The sequence below is a fragment of the Polypterus senegalus genome, chromosome 16, assembly GCF_016835505.1.
Source record: "Polypterus senegalus isolate Bchr_013 chromosome 16, ASM1683550v1, whole genome shotgun sequence".
NCBI lineage: Eukaryota > Metazoa > Chordata > Cladistia > Polypteriformes > Polypteridae > Polypterus > Polypterus senegalus.
This window is the reverse complement of record NC_053169.1, coordinates 100072862-100093115: the sequence shown is the minus strand read 5'-3', so window position 1 is coordinate 100093115 and position 20254 is coordinate 100072862. Positions and strand designations below refer to the sequence as shown.

Below are 20254 nucleotides of genomic sequence, written 5' to 3'. Positions count from 1 at the left end.
AGGAAGAGTCACCAGAGACATGAATGTCACTGCCAAGGTAAGTAAACCTCTCAGTGACGAGGTTGACACTCTCTCCGCAGTGCCCAAGAGGTCATTAACAGCCTGGCTCTTTGGTTTTTATCAGGACACTCACAAGCCCAGACACTCAGACCCCTCACCACCATCAGAGCCTCCATTGACTCTGAGAAGATCTCAGCATCATTGGCAAAGTTAAGATCAGCCAATCTCTCTTCACCAACAGATGCCCCACAGTCACTGGACCCCACAACTCTGCCCAGCACCCAGCCCATGCAAACACTGAATAGAGTAGGAGCAGAACACACCGCTGACGGGGTACCGAAAGTCTGATCTCTATGTACACATCTAAAGGACATCTAGAAAACAAAAATTAAATTTCTGCAGTGAGGAAATCGTTGACACTTGCGAAACAAATTTAAGAGTGTCGCTGCAGGTGTGCGAGTCGGGAGCTTCCGCTAAAGTAAGAAATCTCCTACCCCTCAGCAGACCCAGTGTCCCCGGCAGTCCCGTCTCTTCCATCTGGCAGGCTACTTAAAAAAAAAACTTCCAGAAGTTGCAAATGAAGACCCTGTGACGATGTGGGTTCTGGCTCCACACTCCCTTTGCTATTGGAAGCACTCGAACCCAACACCGTCGATAATGTTGCCGAGTGAGCTAGTCAATGGAGGCAAATAAACAATTGAGCAAGGGGTGGTATACAAAAAGTGCAATAGTGCTTTTATTAAAAGCAGTCAACAAAACAAAAACAGTGTTCAAATAAATAGTGCAGTTCTTCATATTCATTAAATAAATAATCCATAAAAAGAACACGTGGGGGTTAAAACTCAATAGAAAAAAACAATCCTTAAAATCGAGAGGTTAAAATGATCAGGAAGCTGTTTTAAAAACAACAACAAATAAGCTTGGTGCTTCTTTTCTGTATGCGTCTCACCTGCTTATCCCGTACGGGCTTAGCAGCAGGCAAGACGCTCTCTGCAGCTGCCCTCCTACATCACACGCTCGAGACTGGAGACCTCCCGATCCCTGGCTTCGGTCTGGCACTCATCCCAGTCCCCGAGACTTGATTACCCTCAACGGCCAGGTCGCCCACGTTGGGGATTCCATCACCAAGTCTCCCGACTTCCGCTGCCTTTTCCATGGCCTCTCTGCGGCCCGTCGCTTTCACCTTGTCACTCCCGCTACCAGATCACTCAGCGGGAGCGACATCTACACAAACACCTGGGTGTCGGCCCAACACCCAGCTTCCTCGCAGCTGCCCACGAGCGCTCGATCGCGCGCTCACCACACGCTCCGCGTGTCCGTCTCTCTCCTGCACCGCTTGCTTCCACGCTCCCTGTAACCTCCGTCCTCTCCTTTCCTTTCTCTCCGATCGATTCTCTCTCCCCCTCCAACCGACTTGCGCTTCTTTTAAAAACGTGAGGGGCCATCACAGCTGCAGCATTAGCCACGGGAGCAATCACGAATGTGGGCAGTTCCTCACCTGTGCACACGGTGAGAAACGCCCACATCGACGACTGCCCCGCGGCTCGCTACAACATCGCCCCCCTCACGAAGCCGCCTCGGGTGCGGTGATTATTTATTTAAAATCAATGGCCTTTTCTCCACGAGCTGTGGACCCATAACACCACAGACCCCCAATCGATAAACGTACATAAGAAAGCCACAATGAACAAATGAAGTCTGAGGTGCAGCATCTCTGACATGTAGAAGGGGGGACTGCAGCAGCCCAGTGTCACTCACAGGTGACATTATGTCACAAGGAGATGGAATGGCATGCCTGTCCTGTGGCCATTACCGTTATGACAGGTCCTGGACTACCACAGCACGCTCATTTGGAAATGTTGTATGGATAAAGAGTACAGTAAATGGTTATGCGTTGTTTTTGATGCAATTCAGTAAGTTATTTTAAAAGTCGTTTCAGAAAATGTGTGTTAGGATTGATGGATTAAACCAACATTTGGCGCTTGGTGTTGAGTTTTAGAGATTAACTTAATTAAGTTATAATAATTCTCTAATCGACATTTATCTAAATGAAATCCATACACTCATTTACTTGAAAGTGGAATTTCTGTAGTTGTCAGTAGTTTTATCACATTCTGTTAGAAGTCCACTGCAGGTAATGACAGCTACAGCGGGAATAATAATGGCGATCTGCACTCGTGCCCCTTGGCTGGAACAAGCTTGCAAAATGAATGAATGAGCGATCTCATTGAAGAGAAAATGATTGCATATTAGATCATACAGTTTTATTTCTTTATCTTAAAGAAAGAGTTTATTTTAATTGTTGAGAAGTCCCCACACCCCAAATGCAGGATTTCATCCCAGCCCTTCTCGTTGCCCTCACATTTTTGGCGCTCGAACGTCTGGCTAACAAGCGGCGCTCTCGTTTATCTCCTCCGCCCTCTCCTCACAAAGCTATGCGGCGACTTTTATTTTCTCTTTATTCTGCCTCGATTCTTGTTAAAACAAGACATGCGAACCTGCCCCGCGGCGAGAAGAAAAAGAAAGGCGCCCCGAGTTATCTGCAGAGCCCATCGCTCATCGCCGCGCACGGACGCGCATTCCACTGATCGGCTGTCTAAGAAAGAGGAAGACGCGGCACAAACAAAACTAAAAAGCACAAATAAAGCGAGAAACTAACCCGTAAGGAACAGGGGCGACAATGTGGAGCGCAGAGAATATCGGATGTGACACACTTCACTAGAGAGCCCAAACCGAGCGCCTGCGTGTTGTCACTGTCACAGTCCTTAAGGAAGGCATGGCGGCGCAGTAGATAGTAACCGGAGTTTAAATCAGAGTCTCTTCTCCCCTTAATTGTTCATTTTTTTCTCGAAAAACTTGTCCACTGTTAAAATAACAACAATCATAATAATATTTTGTGCTTAAAAGTGCAAATGTTAAATTTAATGTCACACCAGTATGGTGAGTAGCAGTAATAGAATATAATGATAAGTGTCTGCATGCCTGTGTACCTGTTTGTCCATCCGGTTGCTATGTCTTTGTCATTCCAAAAGATGGCTCATTACTTTGGTAAATCCCATACCAAACGGCATATAACTAGTCCGATATCTCTGCCACTTGGACCCTCCACCCTGAATCTGACTTATTGGGCACCCCTGTTGCATCATTAGCCCCTCGCAACCCTAATCTTAACCATAGTGTAACCAGGTAGGGCTCTGGAGGTCTGCAACGGGACACTTTTGGTGCCTTTTGGAGTCAACTCCACTTACTCGAACTGACCACTGGAGTCAACCCCACCGATTTGGAGCTCCAGGATGCAGGATCCGGGCTGCAGAGATATATACTTGCATATAATAAAGACATTTGCATTGCATGTCATTCCAACAGATGGCTCATCACAAACATTAACTTTGCTTTTACAAATCACATACAAAGAGGCTTATAATGAGTCTGATCATTTTTCCCTTTCCAGGTGTTGTCCCTGCCTTGTAATTCCTGGCTCCTGTTGCCCTGTGACCCTGTCCTGGAAAAGCACTTAAGGAAAATGGGTGGATAATTAGGAGGATGCGAGCTCCCTAAAAGAACTACATAAAGAACACGAATCGATTAACACTTGGTACCAACTAGCACCCACCTGGCACTACTATGGCCAGTGCCAACCCAATGGATTTTTGCTCATGTCATTGCTCTTTTGGGCAGCTCGCTATAATTAGAAGGTCACTTTAGCCACAGTAGAATGGAGATCTTGTGACTATGGCAGGCTCATCCATTTTAAAATGGTCCCTTTCTCAGCTGTATAATTAAATGCCAGCTCATACGTTTGCTGACTCAGCGCTGATGTCATTCCCAGATGATTCACAAGTCTGTATCATTATATCTTTTAATGGTATTTAAAGTTTGACACTAAGGCTCAAAAATGTGTCACTGCTGTGGAAAAACATCCTGCACTTCACCTCAGGACTACAAACCAGTGGCGCCTACAACTCACATCATGGAGACCTTTGAGAGGCTGGTCCGGGCCTGCATGTGTCCTCTTGCGAAAGACTACATGGACCTCCTGCAGTCTGACTATTGGACAAAGATTGGAGTGGAGGAGGCAGGACGGACAAAGCTGGCCACACTGTGGCATCCAGTTATCCCTGTGAAGGAGTGGATGAGCCTGTGGTGTTCGGAATGATGGACTGTCAGTCAGGTAGACCCCAGTTTGTGAGACTTGTGTGAGCAACACTGGAACACCACAAGGGACAGTCCTGTCCTCTTTCCTCTGCACTCTGTCCACCTACAACAAGAACACTTAAAGGCAGGCCATGTCACTTGAAGAACTTCTCAGATGTTTCTGTGTGACCCCCGTGTATTGATAAGGGGGCTGAGACAGGAGAGGAGCCGGGGGGAGAACTTTGAGAATTGTCCGCAATGTAACACCAGCAAAACCAAGGAACCGGTCATTGATATTCACCAAAGAGCCTCTGTGTCCGGTCGCCATTCAGGGAGTGGATGTGCAGGTGATGCACTGCTACAAGTACTTGGGGGTCCATATTAATGACAGGCTGCACTGGTCATAGAGGAACTAGAGAAGAGAGGGCAGAGCAGCCTCCTTGTTCTTAGAAGACCTCATTCCTTTAATTTAATTCATTTAACTTAATATCCTTCACATCTTCTACAGCTCTGTGATGGCCAGTGCAACTTTCTATGCTCTGGTGTGATAGGCTGTCGATTTCACTACAAGAGAGGACCACCGAATCTACAAGCTAATTAAAAAAATGGACAGGCTCAGTTATGGGAGGTCCACATCAATGACAAGCTGGCTTGATTTGTAACACCGAAGAACTACAGACTCTTTTCTTATGGGGCTGAATTCTGTTAATGTTGTCCTTTACATGTTCTACAACTCGGTCAAGGCCAGTGTGCTGTGCTCGGCGAAGAAGAGAAACCCACTAAATCAACAAGCTGATTAAAATGGCAGACTTGATTATGGGACGCCTTCTGGACCTGCTGGAGGTCATAGTGGAGCAGAGAATGAAGACAAGCCTGAGTGATATTATGAACAACGCTGCACATCCTCTCTGTGACACACCAACGCCGGGGACTTTCAGCCAACGGATTTTTCAGCAGAAGTGGGGGTCCTTTACACGAACAGCCTATGTAGCGCCTCACTGGAGTTGCTCGGTCCTCATTAGGCAACTCAGAAGTTTAGTTCTTTATTTTAGTAATTCTTGTGTTTATTTGTTTGTTATAATATTTATGCAAGTACATATTTACTTATTGAGCCTCTGTAAAAAAAAAACATTTCCCTCCACAGAGTAAGGACAGCCAATTCCTGCAGCTCACCCTTTGTGTGTCTATGGCATACCATTGGACTACAGCTCCCAGCATGCCCTACAGGTGTGCATATGGGTACCCCAGCCCTGGAATACTGCCACCTAGTGATAACTTTGGGAGGGGGGCATGCAGTCTTGAAAGGCTGCCTTCCCCTGCCCTAACATTATACTGGCCTCCCAGACGGGTAAGGGTCTTCTGTCCAGATAGATAGATAGACAGACAGACAGATGCCAGCATATCTGCTTCTGTAATCTGCAGGCATCTTATGAGGTTGGCAGTACAATTTATCTTTGTCTGGCTACTCACTATCTTGAGTGTAAACTGATGTCGTTGCTCAAAATCCATCTTGTCTGGCCCTTGGCGAGTATTATTAGGTAGGCGTATTGTTGGAGGTCTTTACACTGTCCATTGGCTGTCCACTGGCAGATGGCTTCCCGTGATTCAAATGCTAGATGCTACAGGAAAAACCCCACTGCTCAGCCCTGAGGTCTGGGCAGCTGAAACGCATAGGCAGATCTTTTCTGTGGTTGCCTTCTTCAATAGTTTTTTTTTTTTTTAAAAAAAGTGTTTGAAACCCTGAGGCACCTCTTGGACTCCCAGACGGCCATCACCTACTTGCTCAGGCATGAGGCACTTCTGGCAATAAACGTCAATACAATGGATTACTCCTGATCACCCCTGTTTTCTTTGGGACTATCTAGAAATTGAGTATATTGAACTACACGACTGGAAATCAATTGTTGATTGGTATGATTTTGAACATAATTGCTGCGCTCACCAACACACTTCTCTTATTTTACGAGTCGTTCTTTCATTTCAAATATTAAGTTCATCTTCTCTTTTGTATCTTTACCACCTGGCCAGGTAAGGAATTTAGAGATCATCCTGGCAGGGATGCCAGTCCATCACAACACATTTTATTTTACCCGCTTATCCAGGGCAGCTGGAGATCATCCCAGCAAGCACACAAACACATAATGTATAGTATATTTATATATGCATATGGGTGTGCGTGTGCTATATACTATATAGAGATTATTTTTCTTCCAGCGCTCCTCCCAGAGTACAATTATATTTGTTAGCTGCTGGAGTTGGATATAATTACGGACTGTAATTTTCTCACAGCACATTCACAAAGCTGATGTTGTGTCTTGTTGGAGATCCAACCCGTATAAATATCTTTCAGAGAAAGTAAGAAAAAGAAATTCGAATAACAGCAGCAACGTAGAGATACGTGATGTTCGATCACCGTGGGGCTTGCTCCTTTTTCTACTTTTTTTTTGTTTTTTAACAGCCAAATTAAGTTCCTCTTTGTAAAAATCCACAGAGTAAGTAACTGGGAAATCGTGTCGATGGCTTGGCATGTAAAAGAATTAAGAAACGGGCGCTATATTGCTGTTTTTTGTTCGGCTTTCATTGCAATCCAACCCCCGTATCCCCCCCGATAAGAAGCAGTGTAATGGAAGCAGGACGGTGCAGTCTTACCTTTTCCGTTTGAATTCCTGTGGATGAAACTTTAGCTTCTCTGCTCTATCACGTGAAGCGAGGATGAATGAAGCCGATCCCTTTTGTTTTTTGTAAGTTCAGTAAATTAAAAAGTGCGCGTTCTTCAATCAAACGAGCGGAAAAGTTCACTTCTCCGACTTACCGGCGTCGTTCCTTTCTGCAGTGCGCAGCTCTTCCTGAGATTTCTTCCCGAATCTCCTCAGACGAAGTCTGAACTGAAGGATCCCCGCCCAGTCTGGAATGCCGCAAGCAGGGACGAGCAGCAGGTAAATAACAGGGTGCCTCACCTGAGGCGCGCCGCCGGGTGGCGAGCGCGCATAAGCTCGTGCACGAGGAGACGGGTAGAATGCGCTGGCGCAGGGCTGTGCTCGCCACTTACTCATGTCTGGGTAACCGCCTGTGTGACGTCATAGATCGATTACGCACACATCCAGTCAGAACGAGAGAGGAAGCAGAGCGTGTCAGTTTAACTTCATACAAAGTAAAGTGCGGGTCTCAAAAGTACAACAGGAAGTTCACAAACCTGCCTAATTCAAGTCAGGGTAGCGGTAGCACGACAGATAGATATAGATAGATAGATATTTTTATTTTTAAAATGACCTTTATTTATCAAATAGCAATAAATCAAATTAATATATGACAGGTAACATATAAACCAATATTTTACAGGCTGCTGTATCAAATGAGAATCAATTCCCCTGAAGTCTGTATATGACATACTATTACTTATATTAATTTGAAATGACCCCAAAACTTTTCCATTCTTCTAATTAACAATTCTAACCTCCTGAACCCGTATCAAACAAGCACTTAAAAAGTCCCAAATCATAACTTCAACATAAATATTATAATGTTACACTGTTCGATTAGTTCAACTATTTTACATCATCCCAAGAATGCATAAAACCTAATAAAGAAAACTTAAATAATGTGTCATACATTCATTTTTAGTTCTCCATCATTAATTGAGCAAAACACCCCTTTAAACCCCCACACATTTTTAAATAAATCAGTATTCATCAATTTATAATATGTATATAATACATTATTATTCTGGAACGTACCTTTATCTTGAAAATCAAAACAGCATCAGTATCTCCTGTTCCAGATTGTTTATTTTTTTGGCTTTTTAAAATTGCTTATATTTTGTTTCACCCAATAAATAGTTAAAAAACTGAACTGTTTGCCGATTTTCCTTTTTATATTTTGTTCCATAAATAAACATGATATTGTTAAATTTACCCATTAACTTACTACATATTTCACAAAAAATGAAATAAAAAAGATAGATAGATAGATAGATAGATAGATAGATAGATAGATAGATAGATAGATAGATAGATAGATAGATAGATAGATAGATAGATAGATAAATAGCAAAGTCGGCAGGATTAGATAGATAGATAGATAGATAGATAGATAGATAGATAGATAGATAGATTTATCCTAAGGGGAACTTTATCTTTTTACAGAAGCTCTTTAAAGTAATCCTATAATAAAAAAACTTCAACTACATATAAATTCCAAGTGATATATAACAGCCCTTTAGATTTAATTCACTGGCCAGTCTTCCCACCCAAACCTCGTCCAGCGCTGACTTTGAGGACTTTGCTGACAGAGTGTGACTGGCTCACTCTAGACGACATCTGACAGTATGTATGAACTTTCAAAGACTGCACTAAATCCGACAGACCTAAAGCTGAATGGCCGCACCATTACGCTCCATTTGTTGACCTCCTGTTTACAGGATCTGCTATTCAAATAAAAGTTTACCTTTCAGCCTCCCTGAGCACAGGTGTGTACACAAGATAAGGGAATTTATACGGACTATCGTTATTCTCCCGGTACACACCCTTCTTTAAAGATTTTGTACAACACTGAGAAGAATTTATGAGAAAAAATGAACATGGGACACGCAATACAGTCTGGAATTTAGCACGGCCAAAACGGGGTATGGGGGGGACTGTGGATGGGTGGATCTTTGATTTTCATAGGACTCATGGTATTTTGTCACATAATGTTGTTTATATCTTTCTGGTGGTCATAAATAATGAAACTCTCATAAAAAATAATAGTCATCAGCTGTTTTATCCTTCCATTCATTTTCTACATCCATGTTATCCTGAGTATGTTTGCAGAAGAGCCGAAAATGATCTCAGCATCAGGTGTGAGGCAGGAACAACAAACCAACAATACATGGTGGGCAGTGCTGCTGCTTCACAACTCCTGGGTCCTGACTTCAAATCCAACACCATACAATTGTGTTCATAAAAATCTATCTATCTATCTATCTATCTATCTATCTATCTATCTATCTATCTATCTATCTATCTATCTATCTATCTATCTATCTATCTATCTATCGATTATATAGTGCCTTTTGTATCTATCTATCTATCTATCTATCTATCTATCTATCTATCTATCTATCTATCTATCGATATATAGTGCCTATCTATCTATCTATCTATCTATCTATTATATAGTATCTATCTATCTATCTATCTATCTATCTATCTATCTAATCTATCTATCTATCTATCTATCTAATCCTGCCAATTCACTATCTATCTATCTATCTATCTATCTATCTATCTATCTATCTATCTATCTATCTATCTATCTATCTATCTATCTATTATATAGTGCCTTTCACATCTATCTATCTATCTATCTATCTATCTATCTATCTATCTATCTATCTATCTATCTATCTATCTATCTATCTATCTATCTATCTATCTAATCCTGCCAATTCACTATCTATCTATCTATCTATCTATCTATCTATCTATCTATCTATCTATCTATCTATCTATCTATCTATCTATCTATCTATCTATCTATCTATCCAACTTTATAGAAGTTACTTTCATTAAACACCAGAGGGCAGTATTCAGCCTACAATGTCTTCCTTTTGAATCAGTTTCAGTGTGGCATGGACAGATATGAAGGGCACTGTTTGAGAATGTGAGGATTTTAACGCAGTGTTAATGTCGGGCTCAGTATACCCAGCACTCAGGATTTGTTCCCTCCAGGGATTGTAACTCATGACAACACATCCATCTTTTCCTGAACACGTTTTGCCAGAACAAAGTACTTCATGGGTTGGTGGCCCATAGTCATCCATCATGCAGTTTGTGCAGGCAGCAAAATGAGCTGCAGTATTTTTTTATTATTTATTATTATTATTTTTATACTCCGTGGATTCACCAGAAGCAAACGTGTTACTGTGACAAGCGTGTGCTCTCAACTGCTTCCTCCTCCATTGCGCAGCTCTTGTATATCATAATCCCATTTGTAACTGACTGATGTAATAATCCAATTTGTCATCGCATGGATGTTACAAACTGTGTACTTGAGTGACATTGTGGCAAGCCTGTTCTTTGTTTTGTTTTTTTTTTTTGTTATCCGAGCTGCCATCAATTCACACAGACAGTCCCTTCCCAGTGTTCATTTATCAGAGCTCCATCATTGCTGATTTTTAGACTTTATCTTCATGAGAAAAGATGTGGACATCGCCAAGTCAATATCTGGGAGTTTGGTGCTCGTGCAAACAGCTTTGCTTGACTCTGCTTGAAGGGCTGGTGTTGGTATTCGGACCCCTTCACTGTCTGCATACATTATTGTTTTGTAGGTTTCATTTTAAACTTGCTGAGCCACCCGTCTAAGATGGTTTGATATCAATGTAATCAGCATAGACCTCAGCAGTGCACCATCCATTGGAATGTATCTTGTAATAAAATGCATTGCACTTGTCATTCCAACAGATGGCACACTACAAACATTTATGGCAATAAAATGCTATACTATAAATGTTTGTGATGCGCCATCTGTTGGAATGACAAGTACAATACATATGTCGCTGTTATATGCCATGTGGTATGAGGAGTAACTTCCAGACAGACTGAACAAGAGGACAAGTGTCTCTGTGTGTCTGTGTGTTTGTTTGGTTGTCATGTCTCTGTCATATGCCATTTGGTATGGGATGCACCATATTCTGAAGTGTTAAATGCAATGTATTTTATCTTTTACAAATATTTGGGATGTGCCATCTGTTGGATTGAAAAATATAATGCATAAGTCTCTTGGCCAGCTGTCATACCACATGTACTTCAGAAAGCCCACTGGTAGCTAAGCGTGTTCAGGCCCGGCCAGTACTTGGATGAAAGACCATCAAAGAAAAGCTTGGGTTGCTGCTGGAAGAGATGTTGGTGAGGCCAGCAGGGGGCGCTTATCCTGGGGTCTGAATGTGGATCCCAATGTCCCAGTGCAGTGATGAGGACACAGTGCAGTAAAAATGGCACCATCCTTCAGATGAGCTCTAATACCGAGGTCCTGACTCTCTGTGGTCATGAAAGATCCCTGGGCATCCTTCATAAAGAGTAGGGTGCTTCCTGATGTCCTGGCTAAACCGCCCACCCTAATCATCCCCTGTCTCTAATTTGCTAACTGTCACTCATCAGTTCACCACCTAACAGCTCATGTGTGTTGAGACTACTGGTGCAAAAATGGCTGCCGTCACATCATACAGACGGATGCTGCACACCTTCTTCCACCTTTTCCTGGTTGGTCTCCCAATCCAAGTACTGGCTGGGCCTGAACACGCTTAGCGTCAGGAGGAGGTCTTGTTCTGAAGCACAGAGTCATTAGCCCCCTTAGGTTGGGTTTGTTATTTTTTACTTATTATTAGTTTTGATTTTTCTAATTCATTTTCTAATGACTTGTCCCTTTGGCGTCCTTGTCTTTATGTGGGTTGGAGGTCTGCTCACTAGTGCCACCGTCAGGCCACTGGAAGTTTTAAAATCCTAACCCCCTGGGATGGGGGGTGTAGGACAGTATGGAAGGCCCCTTACAGAAGGGAAGATGACTTTCAGGAGGTGTTGAGCATTTTATACTTATAGGGTTTCCTTAATGGGTCATTCAAAGCAATGAATGATTCATCAAAGCAACAATCAGCATTTGATTCATGTGGAATAAAACCTCAAAAGTTGGATTTTAGCAAATGTTCCATAAAAATATTTATATACTGGTGTAAAATTTCTAATGAAATTGCTCCTCTGATGACACCCTTTAATTAAGGTAATTATACTGCTAATCCTCAAAGCAGGCATTCAGACCATCTGCTATCACAGTACATTGGGGGGCTTTGTCCTGCCATGCTCTCTACCGCATGAATTATCCCTCCTGATTTGTCAGAGGATGATTGTTCTGTTTGATAAAGAATGTGCAGTTTATATCAAGAGGATGACGCCCTTTGTTTCACAAGTAAATGAAATATTAACTCAACCGGAAACATGCAATGGATTTGGAAAGTCTTCAGACCCCTTCTCTTTCTGCACACTTTACTGTGTTGTAGATTTAATTTCAAATGGGTTGTGACCAGAAGGGGGGGACACAGTACTATCTGACATGATGTTGTAATAGAATACAGGAGATTTTGTTCACACCAAGCACTTCTTTACAATCACCTCTCCAAAGATAAGCCACAATTATAGCAAATTCTGCGTCCCTCTCTGCCTCCCCTGAGGGTTGACTGCTGCCTCTGACTCTGACTACCCATTGTGAGGCAGCAGGCTCCTTTTAAGCCACACCGCTGCCATGCCATGTCTTCCGGGAAGCACTTCTGGGCCATAAAGAAAGTAGATATGAAAGGAACTATATAATAGATAGATAGATAGATAGATAGATAGATAGATAGATAGATAGATAGATAGATAGATAGATAGATAGATAGATAGATAGATAGATAGGAAAGGCACTATATAATAGATAGATAGATAGATAGATAGATAGATAGATAGATAGATAGATAGATAGATAGATATAGATAGATAGATAGATAGATAGATAGATAGATAGATAGATAGATAGATAGATAGAAAGGCACTATATAATAGATAGATAGATAGATAGAGATAGATAGATAGATAGATAGATGATAGATAGATAGATATAGATAGATAGATAGATAGATAGATAGATAGATAGATAGATAGGAAAGGCACTATATAATAGATAGATAGATAGATAGATAGATAGATAGATAGATAGATAGATAGATAGATAGATAGATAGATAGATAGATAGATAGATAGATAGATAGATAGATAGATAGATAGATAGATAGATAGATAGATAGATAGATGATAGATAGATGTAGATAGATAGATAGATAGATAGATAGATAGATAGATAGATAGATAGATAGATAGATAGATAGATAGATAGATAGATAGATAGATAGATAGATAGATAGATAGATAGATAGGAAAGGCACTATATAATAGATAGATAGATAGATAGATGGTGTAGTTGGCAGGATTAGATAGATAGATAGATAGATAGATAGATAGATAGATAGATAGATAGATGGCATAGTTGGCAGCACCCTCTATCAGTCAGCAGGTACCCCAACAGGGCTGTACTTCAGCACGCCATCTTCCGAGCAGCCCTGCGGGTGTCTTGACTGGGTTGCCATAAGAGGACCACTGCCACCTGGCGTTTGGGGGATGGAAGACCTCCTGACTCTCGACTCCTGTCCACCTGACATGAAGTTATTTCTCCATCCAGTCAATATGATACAATTTGAGATAATAAATCTCAGAAGTGTGGATAATAACACAATATATTATAAGCAGAACCCCAAACTGTGCCATCGGTTTCTTGCACTGTGATGCGCTCGTCCTTTATTAAAAGGCTGGAGTTTATGACGTAAGTTCTGTTTATTAAGAGCATTTGAAAGCTCTTTGTGTTTTTAGATTTAATATCACGTAATGGTTGGCCCTCTATAGTCACATTTTCATGAACCATTCCTGCAGGTCACTGGGGTCAAGTCCTGTCTAAAACAATCAGAGCTGAAATTGAGCCCGGCGGCCACAGAGAGCTTTGGAAGGCTCTGACTTTCCTGCTGGCATCACAGTGGAGCAGGTTCTTTATTCAGCCTTGCAGCCTTTGGAGCATTCAAGCTTCAGCTGGAGTTACGTCTCCGTGAAATGTGTGCATTCATCTTCTTCTTCTGTGTTCCTGAGGATGTCCTCTGTCTTCCTCCGTTTTTGTCCTACACTCCAGTGATGCACATCAGGCTCCCTGATGACACCAAATTGCCCCCACATGTGAGAGTGACGCTGTGACTGTATTGAGTTGATGCGTCTTCCTGCAGATTTTTTGCCTTGGATGTGTTTCCCTCTTTTATAATTAAGTGTGTTCAAAATTAGACAGATGGGGAGATGAAGGCCATTTGGTAAGGTGGAGTTTGAGATGACAGGCTATGCTTCCTTTAGACATCTGTCATCCCTCTATCCATCCCTCCATTCATCAATCTTCTGCCACTTATCTAGGTTCAGGTCACAGTGGTAGCAGTCTAAGCGAAGCTGCCCAGATGTCCCTTTATTATCCACTACCTCCTCCACCTCGTCTGGTTGGATGCTGAGTTGTTTCCAGGGTTCCAGTGAGATATAATCTCTGTCCCGAGGTCTCCTCCTGGTTGGATTTGTCTGAAACATCTCCCCAGGGAAGTGTCCAGAAGCCGTCTTTATCCGATACCCGAAATCACCTCAACTGGCTTCTTCTGATGCAGAGGAGCAGCGGCTCTACATTGAGCTCATCGCCCCATCATGAAGGCTGAGAGCAGACACCATGTCGAGGAAGCTCATTTCCACCACTTTTATCTGTGACGCAGTTCTTTTTTGGCTGTTACTCAAAGGTCGTGACCATTGGTGAGGACAGGAGCGTGGATTAACCTGTAAATCGAGAGCTTTGACTTTTTCTCTTTTGACTCTTTCTTCCCATGACTGGCTGGCACAACATCTCCATAACTGCTGATTATGCATTGATTCTCCTGTTGATCTCCCAGTCTCTTCTTCCTCGCCCTGAGGCAGCACTTCATCAGCATCCTGGAGGGGGCACTCCACCATTTTCCAGTTGAGAACCAAAACCTCAGACTTCCATCAAACTTACATTGATCACCATTGGGGCACTCCATTACTGCCTTGTGTTCTTGTAACCATCACTTTTGCACCATCTGACTCTTTATCTCTCCTTCTCTCGATCCTTCCCTTCAACCTTTGGCTCTCCTTCTCATTATTCCTTCCTTTTCCCTCTTTGTTGATCAGGTTCTTCTTTATACTTTCATGGGCGCTGCATCCTAATCACAACCCACGGAGAGTCAATGAGGAAACTGGAACCAACTGTGCCCTCACGTGTAAATGCAATTGGCACCAATCCACTAAATATCAGGAGGCCGCATGAACATGCACACCTATGCAGCCTGAAACACATTGGTTTTATTTAAAATCGCACATCTTCACGGACCTTCATCTAAGATCGGTGGTTGTCCTGAAGCTGTCTGCTGCCAGGGTAGTTTCCAGGGGCCTCATGCATAATGCCGTGCGTAGAATTCAAACTCTAACATGACGTAAGCACAAAAGCGGAAATGTACTGTGACAGTCAGGCTCTTCTCCACCTCTCCAACCCTCAGGTACGACTCCAGACACTGGATAAAAGTCCAAGACTTTTTTATTAATTAAAAATAATGTGCACAAAGCACCCTGCTCACTACTCATAGATTAAATAAACAACACAATAATATTCTCTCTCCTCCTCGCCCAGACACTTCGCCCCTCTACCTCCCAGCTCAGCTCACTGTCCAGGTTTTCCCAGAGTCCTTTTATACACCCTGACCCGGAGGTGTTCCTGCCCAACCAGTCCACAGTTCCTCATTCCTTCCGGGTCAGGGTAAACAGTCCTTTTCTTCAACCCGGGAGCACATCGTTTCTTTCTGTCACGTGACCGTTATAGGGCACATATGAGCCCACGAGCCCCCCCCACAGCGACTCCCAGCGCCCCCAAGGTATCCAGCAGGGCTGTGTATAAACTCTACAAGGTCCATGATGCCCTGCTGGAACTCGGGGCACGATCCTGCTGTCGGGAGAGCTCCTCCTGGCGGCCTGGGGGTGAGGACCGGAGTAAGAAGCCAGCAGTCCTCCACAGTACTTACGCACAAAAAATCCAGATGCATAAATATGTGCGTTCGTCAACTTCCACGTTCTTCCACTACATAAATTCTGGTCAGCATGAAAAGTAACACTCGTGCCTGCTGTCCCGACCCGTCTCCTCCCAGAATTACACCTCTTTGAATGTGCTAATCAATATAAATAGCCCTTAAGATCAGCCTTCTGTGAAAACACAATGGCAAAAGTACGAGGGAAAATAGAAGAATTTCAGTGAATACCAAGTGGAGACAAAGAAAAACGTACTGTGTTGGTTTAAACAGTGGGATAAACAAGAAAAGGAAGTTGATTGAGTGACATAGCATGTTGGAGAAACTCGAAAGCTCAAGTTCACAAAGTCACACAGTGCCTGAAATAAAAAAGAAGTTGTCAGATATCAAAGTCGCCGTGAAAAGGTGAGTCGTAGCCCACCGTCTGAGTGTCATAGGAAAACTTATTAGGGTACAGAGAAAAAAAAAGGCACACAGTGGGGAAAAAAGCACGACATGTCAACTTTAATCTCGAAATTTCCAATTTAATCACGTAGTTTATTTTATCATTATAGTAAAACATCATAAACTTCATCTTAAAATCGTCTAATTTACTAATTTCTCAAATCCCATCGTAACTAAAGTAGCACGTTAAATGATTTGTTTTGTATTTGATCTTCTATGTGTGTGAATCACTACGTGCATCTTAAACGGGCTTTCTCTTCCTCCGAAAGGACACAGAATCCATTACATTTGTGATATTACAGCTCTCTGAATAATTAAAATACTGAGAAGTATATGTGATATCATTTTCATGACGATAGGAGTTAAAGCATGTTATTAAACATGGGAACACGGTGGTGCAGTGATAGTTCATGTCTCACGCAAGATGCTTGCTGCGCCATGCGTGACCTTCGATGAAATACTTTATTGTAGCAGTCCTGTCTCTTTCAAACATATTAACCACCAATTCCTGTCCTTACTTTTCTTTCTCCAAGTAACCAATTGCCACACAATCGTCTCTGTAATAGACGTTAAGCCATCTGTAAGCTTAGAATGCCGATTCTTCAAAACCTTTAAGGAACATTGAAATATCTTCATAGTACGTGTTTAATTATTCTTTCCATCTATCCTTCCAGTGTCGCGCCAGCCACAGCAGGAATACAGCGCAAGGCAGGAACAATACGTGAACGAAGTTCCAGCTCCTGGCTAGCGCTGCGGCACCGTGTAGTTAAAGTTAAAGTTTTATCTGTATAATATAATCAACATATTTTGCTGCATTTCATCTTAAAAATGATATCGTCATCATATGTAAATACGCGCTTTATAAAGTGGCTCAGGTTGTGCAATATTATAACTGTATCATAAGTTCAATTACTTCACTGTAAACTTGCAAGTACAAACAGCTCTACAAGGAGGACTTGATGGACTGATGGAGTGTGTTTAGAGCTCTTGTGGTGAAACTGTGAACCGCGAGGTCCGTACAGGAAAGGCACTGAAGCGTTTGTCGTATGATAGCAGTTCAAATAGACTGTGTGCATGGCTGAGGCAGCGTGTGCGTGATGCTGTATACTGATAATTCTCTTTCCGATCAGCTGTTGTAGAGCTGTGATTCACACTCAGATACAGTGATAGAAATACTCCGAGTGGTGCAGTGAGAGGAATATGGAAAAAGATAATCCGCTGTGGTAACCCCTAACGGGAGCAGCTGAAAGAAGAAGACGAAGGTGCAGTGAGAGTAACAACGCTAAAGCAGCTAAGGTATTTAGAATAGTTTGTCCATTCTGTGGACCATTATATTGTTACTGGTTAATTACAATCAGATGCCTTAAACCTTATAAGCAATATGTGGTTAATTTCAGTGTATTTATAAAGCCGCATCAGGGATGTGGATCTGAAAAAGAAAGATAAACCACACAGGAACAGTAGCACTGCTTTGACGCTGGGTGCCGCCAGTCTGCAAAACCAAGTGTAGAACTTGCGTACAACAAGGGTATGAGCTACTGTGGAAATGTGTGTGGCTTTATGCCAAGTTTAGGTTTTATAACCCCGCAATTTGATTGTGGAAACATTCTTACGCAACATTTCTGTGCGTACGCACCGTTTATACACGAGGCGCCAGCTCCTTGTGACAATGTAACCGAATGACCAGGTTCAGAAGAGGAATAGACTACAAGTGGATAAGAAAGGCCTGTTTGTAGCAGAGCTCCAGGGGGACATGCTGTAGGGCTAATGAAAACCAAAACCTGACTTGGTATTTCAATTAAAATTTTTCAAAGGTCTTCTTAGTTTGTTTCCCAGGATGTCCTTTTTGCATTAAGAAGCATTTCAGAGGCTTGACCTACAAATCAAAATGTGAAGCTCTACAAAGGCAAGTCTGACAGAAATCAAAAGGCTCCCCGCTCACATCACGTTAATTTACGTCTGCATAACAGCGCGGCTCTCGAGGGTCTCGGCTCGTGTGTCAAGGTTACTTTGGCTCAAGCGAATGAAAAGCAAATTTCAGGTCAGGTTAAATAATTACACTTTAGACAGACAGACAGGGTCCTAATGAGGGCAAAACTGGAGTCCTGCTCTCGTATTGATGAATAAGCATGACGTGTTAACTTCTTTAGGGCAGCGGCCATTTTTAGAAACAAAGACTCCACCATTGCAGCTTAATGCTGTCTAGAAAAAAGAAAAAACACCGACTTAAACGAGCAAAGAGAAAGTGCAATAAAACACACAGATTCACATAATATTTATTTGTTGAAAGTTGTCATTTAATTGTTCTTAAAAGGCACGCTTCTGATACTTCATCCAGAGTTTGTTGCTGCTTTATGGCTCATGGTGCTAAGATGAGCTATGGACCCAATGAGCCTGAGCTGGATTACCAGCACTTGAAAATGGAAACACGTGCATTGTCACAAACTTGCACATGGGGGCTCCTACAAGGTGCCAAGAAGGTAAGTACTGCCACCTGGGGACGGGATTTCCATTGGCAGCTCTGATGGACTGCAGCCAGACGACACCTGACCACATCAGATCTCACAAGCCACACCCCCTCCCTGTTGGTATATACTCCATCTTTAAGTTGACCCTCGTAAGAGCAGATAGCGGAAATAGCGTAGTTGGCAGGAACTGGTCTGCCAATACTGATGATCTGTGTAAGAGAGGACAGAGCTGACTATACTTCATTAGAAGACTGGTGTCCTTCAACATCTGCAATAAGATACTATAGATGTTCTATCAGACGGTTGTGGCGAGTGCCCTCTTCTACGCGGTGGTGTGCTGGGGAGGCAGCATAAAGATGAGGGACACCTCACGCCTGGACAAACTGGTGAGGAAGGCAGGCTCTATTGTAGGCACAGAGCGGGACAGTTTGACATCCATGGCAGAGCGATGGGCACAGAGCGATGGGTAAACGTTAACATTATACAAAGTTATTGTCTGTTATACCTGCATTGTTATCACTCTTTAATTTAATATTGTTTTAATTTAATCTATCTATCTATCTATCTATCTATCTATCTATCTATCTATCTATCTATCTATCTATCTATCTATCTATCTATCTATCTATTGTGGTGTATGGCCGGCCATTCAACCCAGCCAATACCCCCAAGCCGCCAGGTGGAGCCCTCCCTGCAGTATGGAGGTGCCCCAAAGACCAGCAGGGCATCATGGACATTGGAGTCTTTATGCAAAAACCTGCTGGATACCATGGGGGCCACTAGGAGACGCTGCAGGGAGGAACGATGTTTATTTGCCTTACGCCCCGGAAGTACTTCCAAGTCACATGGACAAGGGGAATGACGTGCTTCCGGGGTGAAGAAAAAGACTTTTGATCTGACCCGGAAGTGATAGGAGATCACATGGACTGGGGATTGGAACACTTCTGGGTCAGGGATTATAAAAGGATTATGGGAGCTCCCAGATGGCGAGCTGAGCTGGGTGGAAGGGTGGCAACGCGTCTGGGAGTGGTGGATTGTGTTTATTAGTGATTATTGTGTTATTGAATGAGTATTGTGGAGGAGAGGGTGCTTGTGCACTGTATTTGTCCAAATGAAGAAGATCATTGGACTTTTACCTTATGGTTTATAAAGCTTTAAATAATCTGCTCCATCTTATATATCGGAATGTCTGACACGTTATTTTCCAAATCGTAACCTCAGATCCTCAAACGAGTATTTCCTTAGAATTCCAAGAACAAAACTTAAAAGAAGTGGTATGGCAGGCGGCCTTAAGATGCTATGCACCTAAAATCTGGAATAGCCTGCCAATAGGAATTCACCAGGCTGATACAGTAGAGCACTTTAAAACACTGCTGAAAACACATTACTTTAACATGGCCTTTCTATAACTTCACTTTAACTTAATCCTGATACTCTGTATGTTCAATTCCTCATAATAACTATTCATGGTGGCTCTAAAATTCGTACTAACCCCTACTCTCTCTTCTGTTTCTTTTTCCGGTTTCTTTGTGGTGGC

The 20254-nt window shown here is 42.6% G+C and overlaps 1 protein-coding gene across 2 annotated transcripts in view; it reads right to left on the bottom strand.

Moving 5' to 3' along the window:
• The window catches only part of fermt1 (fermitin family member 1), a 43078-nt gene extending 35969 nt beyond the window's left edge, over positions 1–7109 (bottom strand). The window contains exon 1 of one of the 2 annotated variants that reach the window (XM_039738862.1): positions 6784–7109. The gene's annotated coding sequence lies outside the window, so the exon portion shown is untranslated. The remainder of the gene's footprint in view (positions 1–6783) is intronic. The other variant, XM_039738863.1, reaches the window with a different exon arrangement.
• Positions 7110–20254: the final 13145 nt, after the last annotated feature.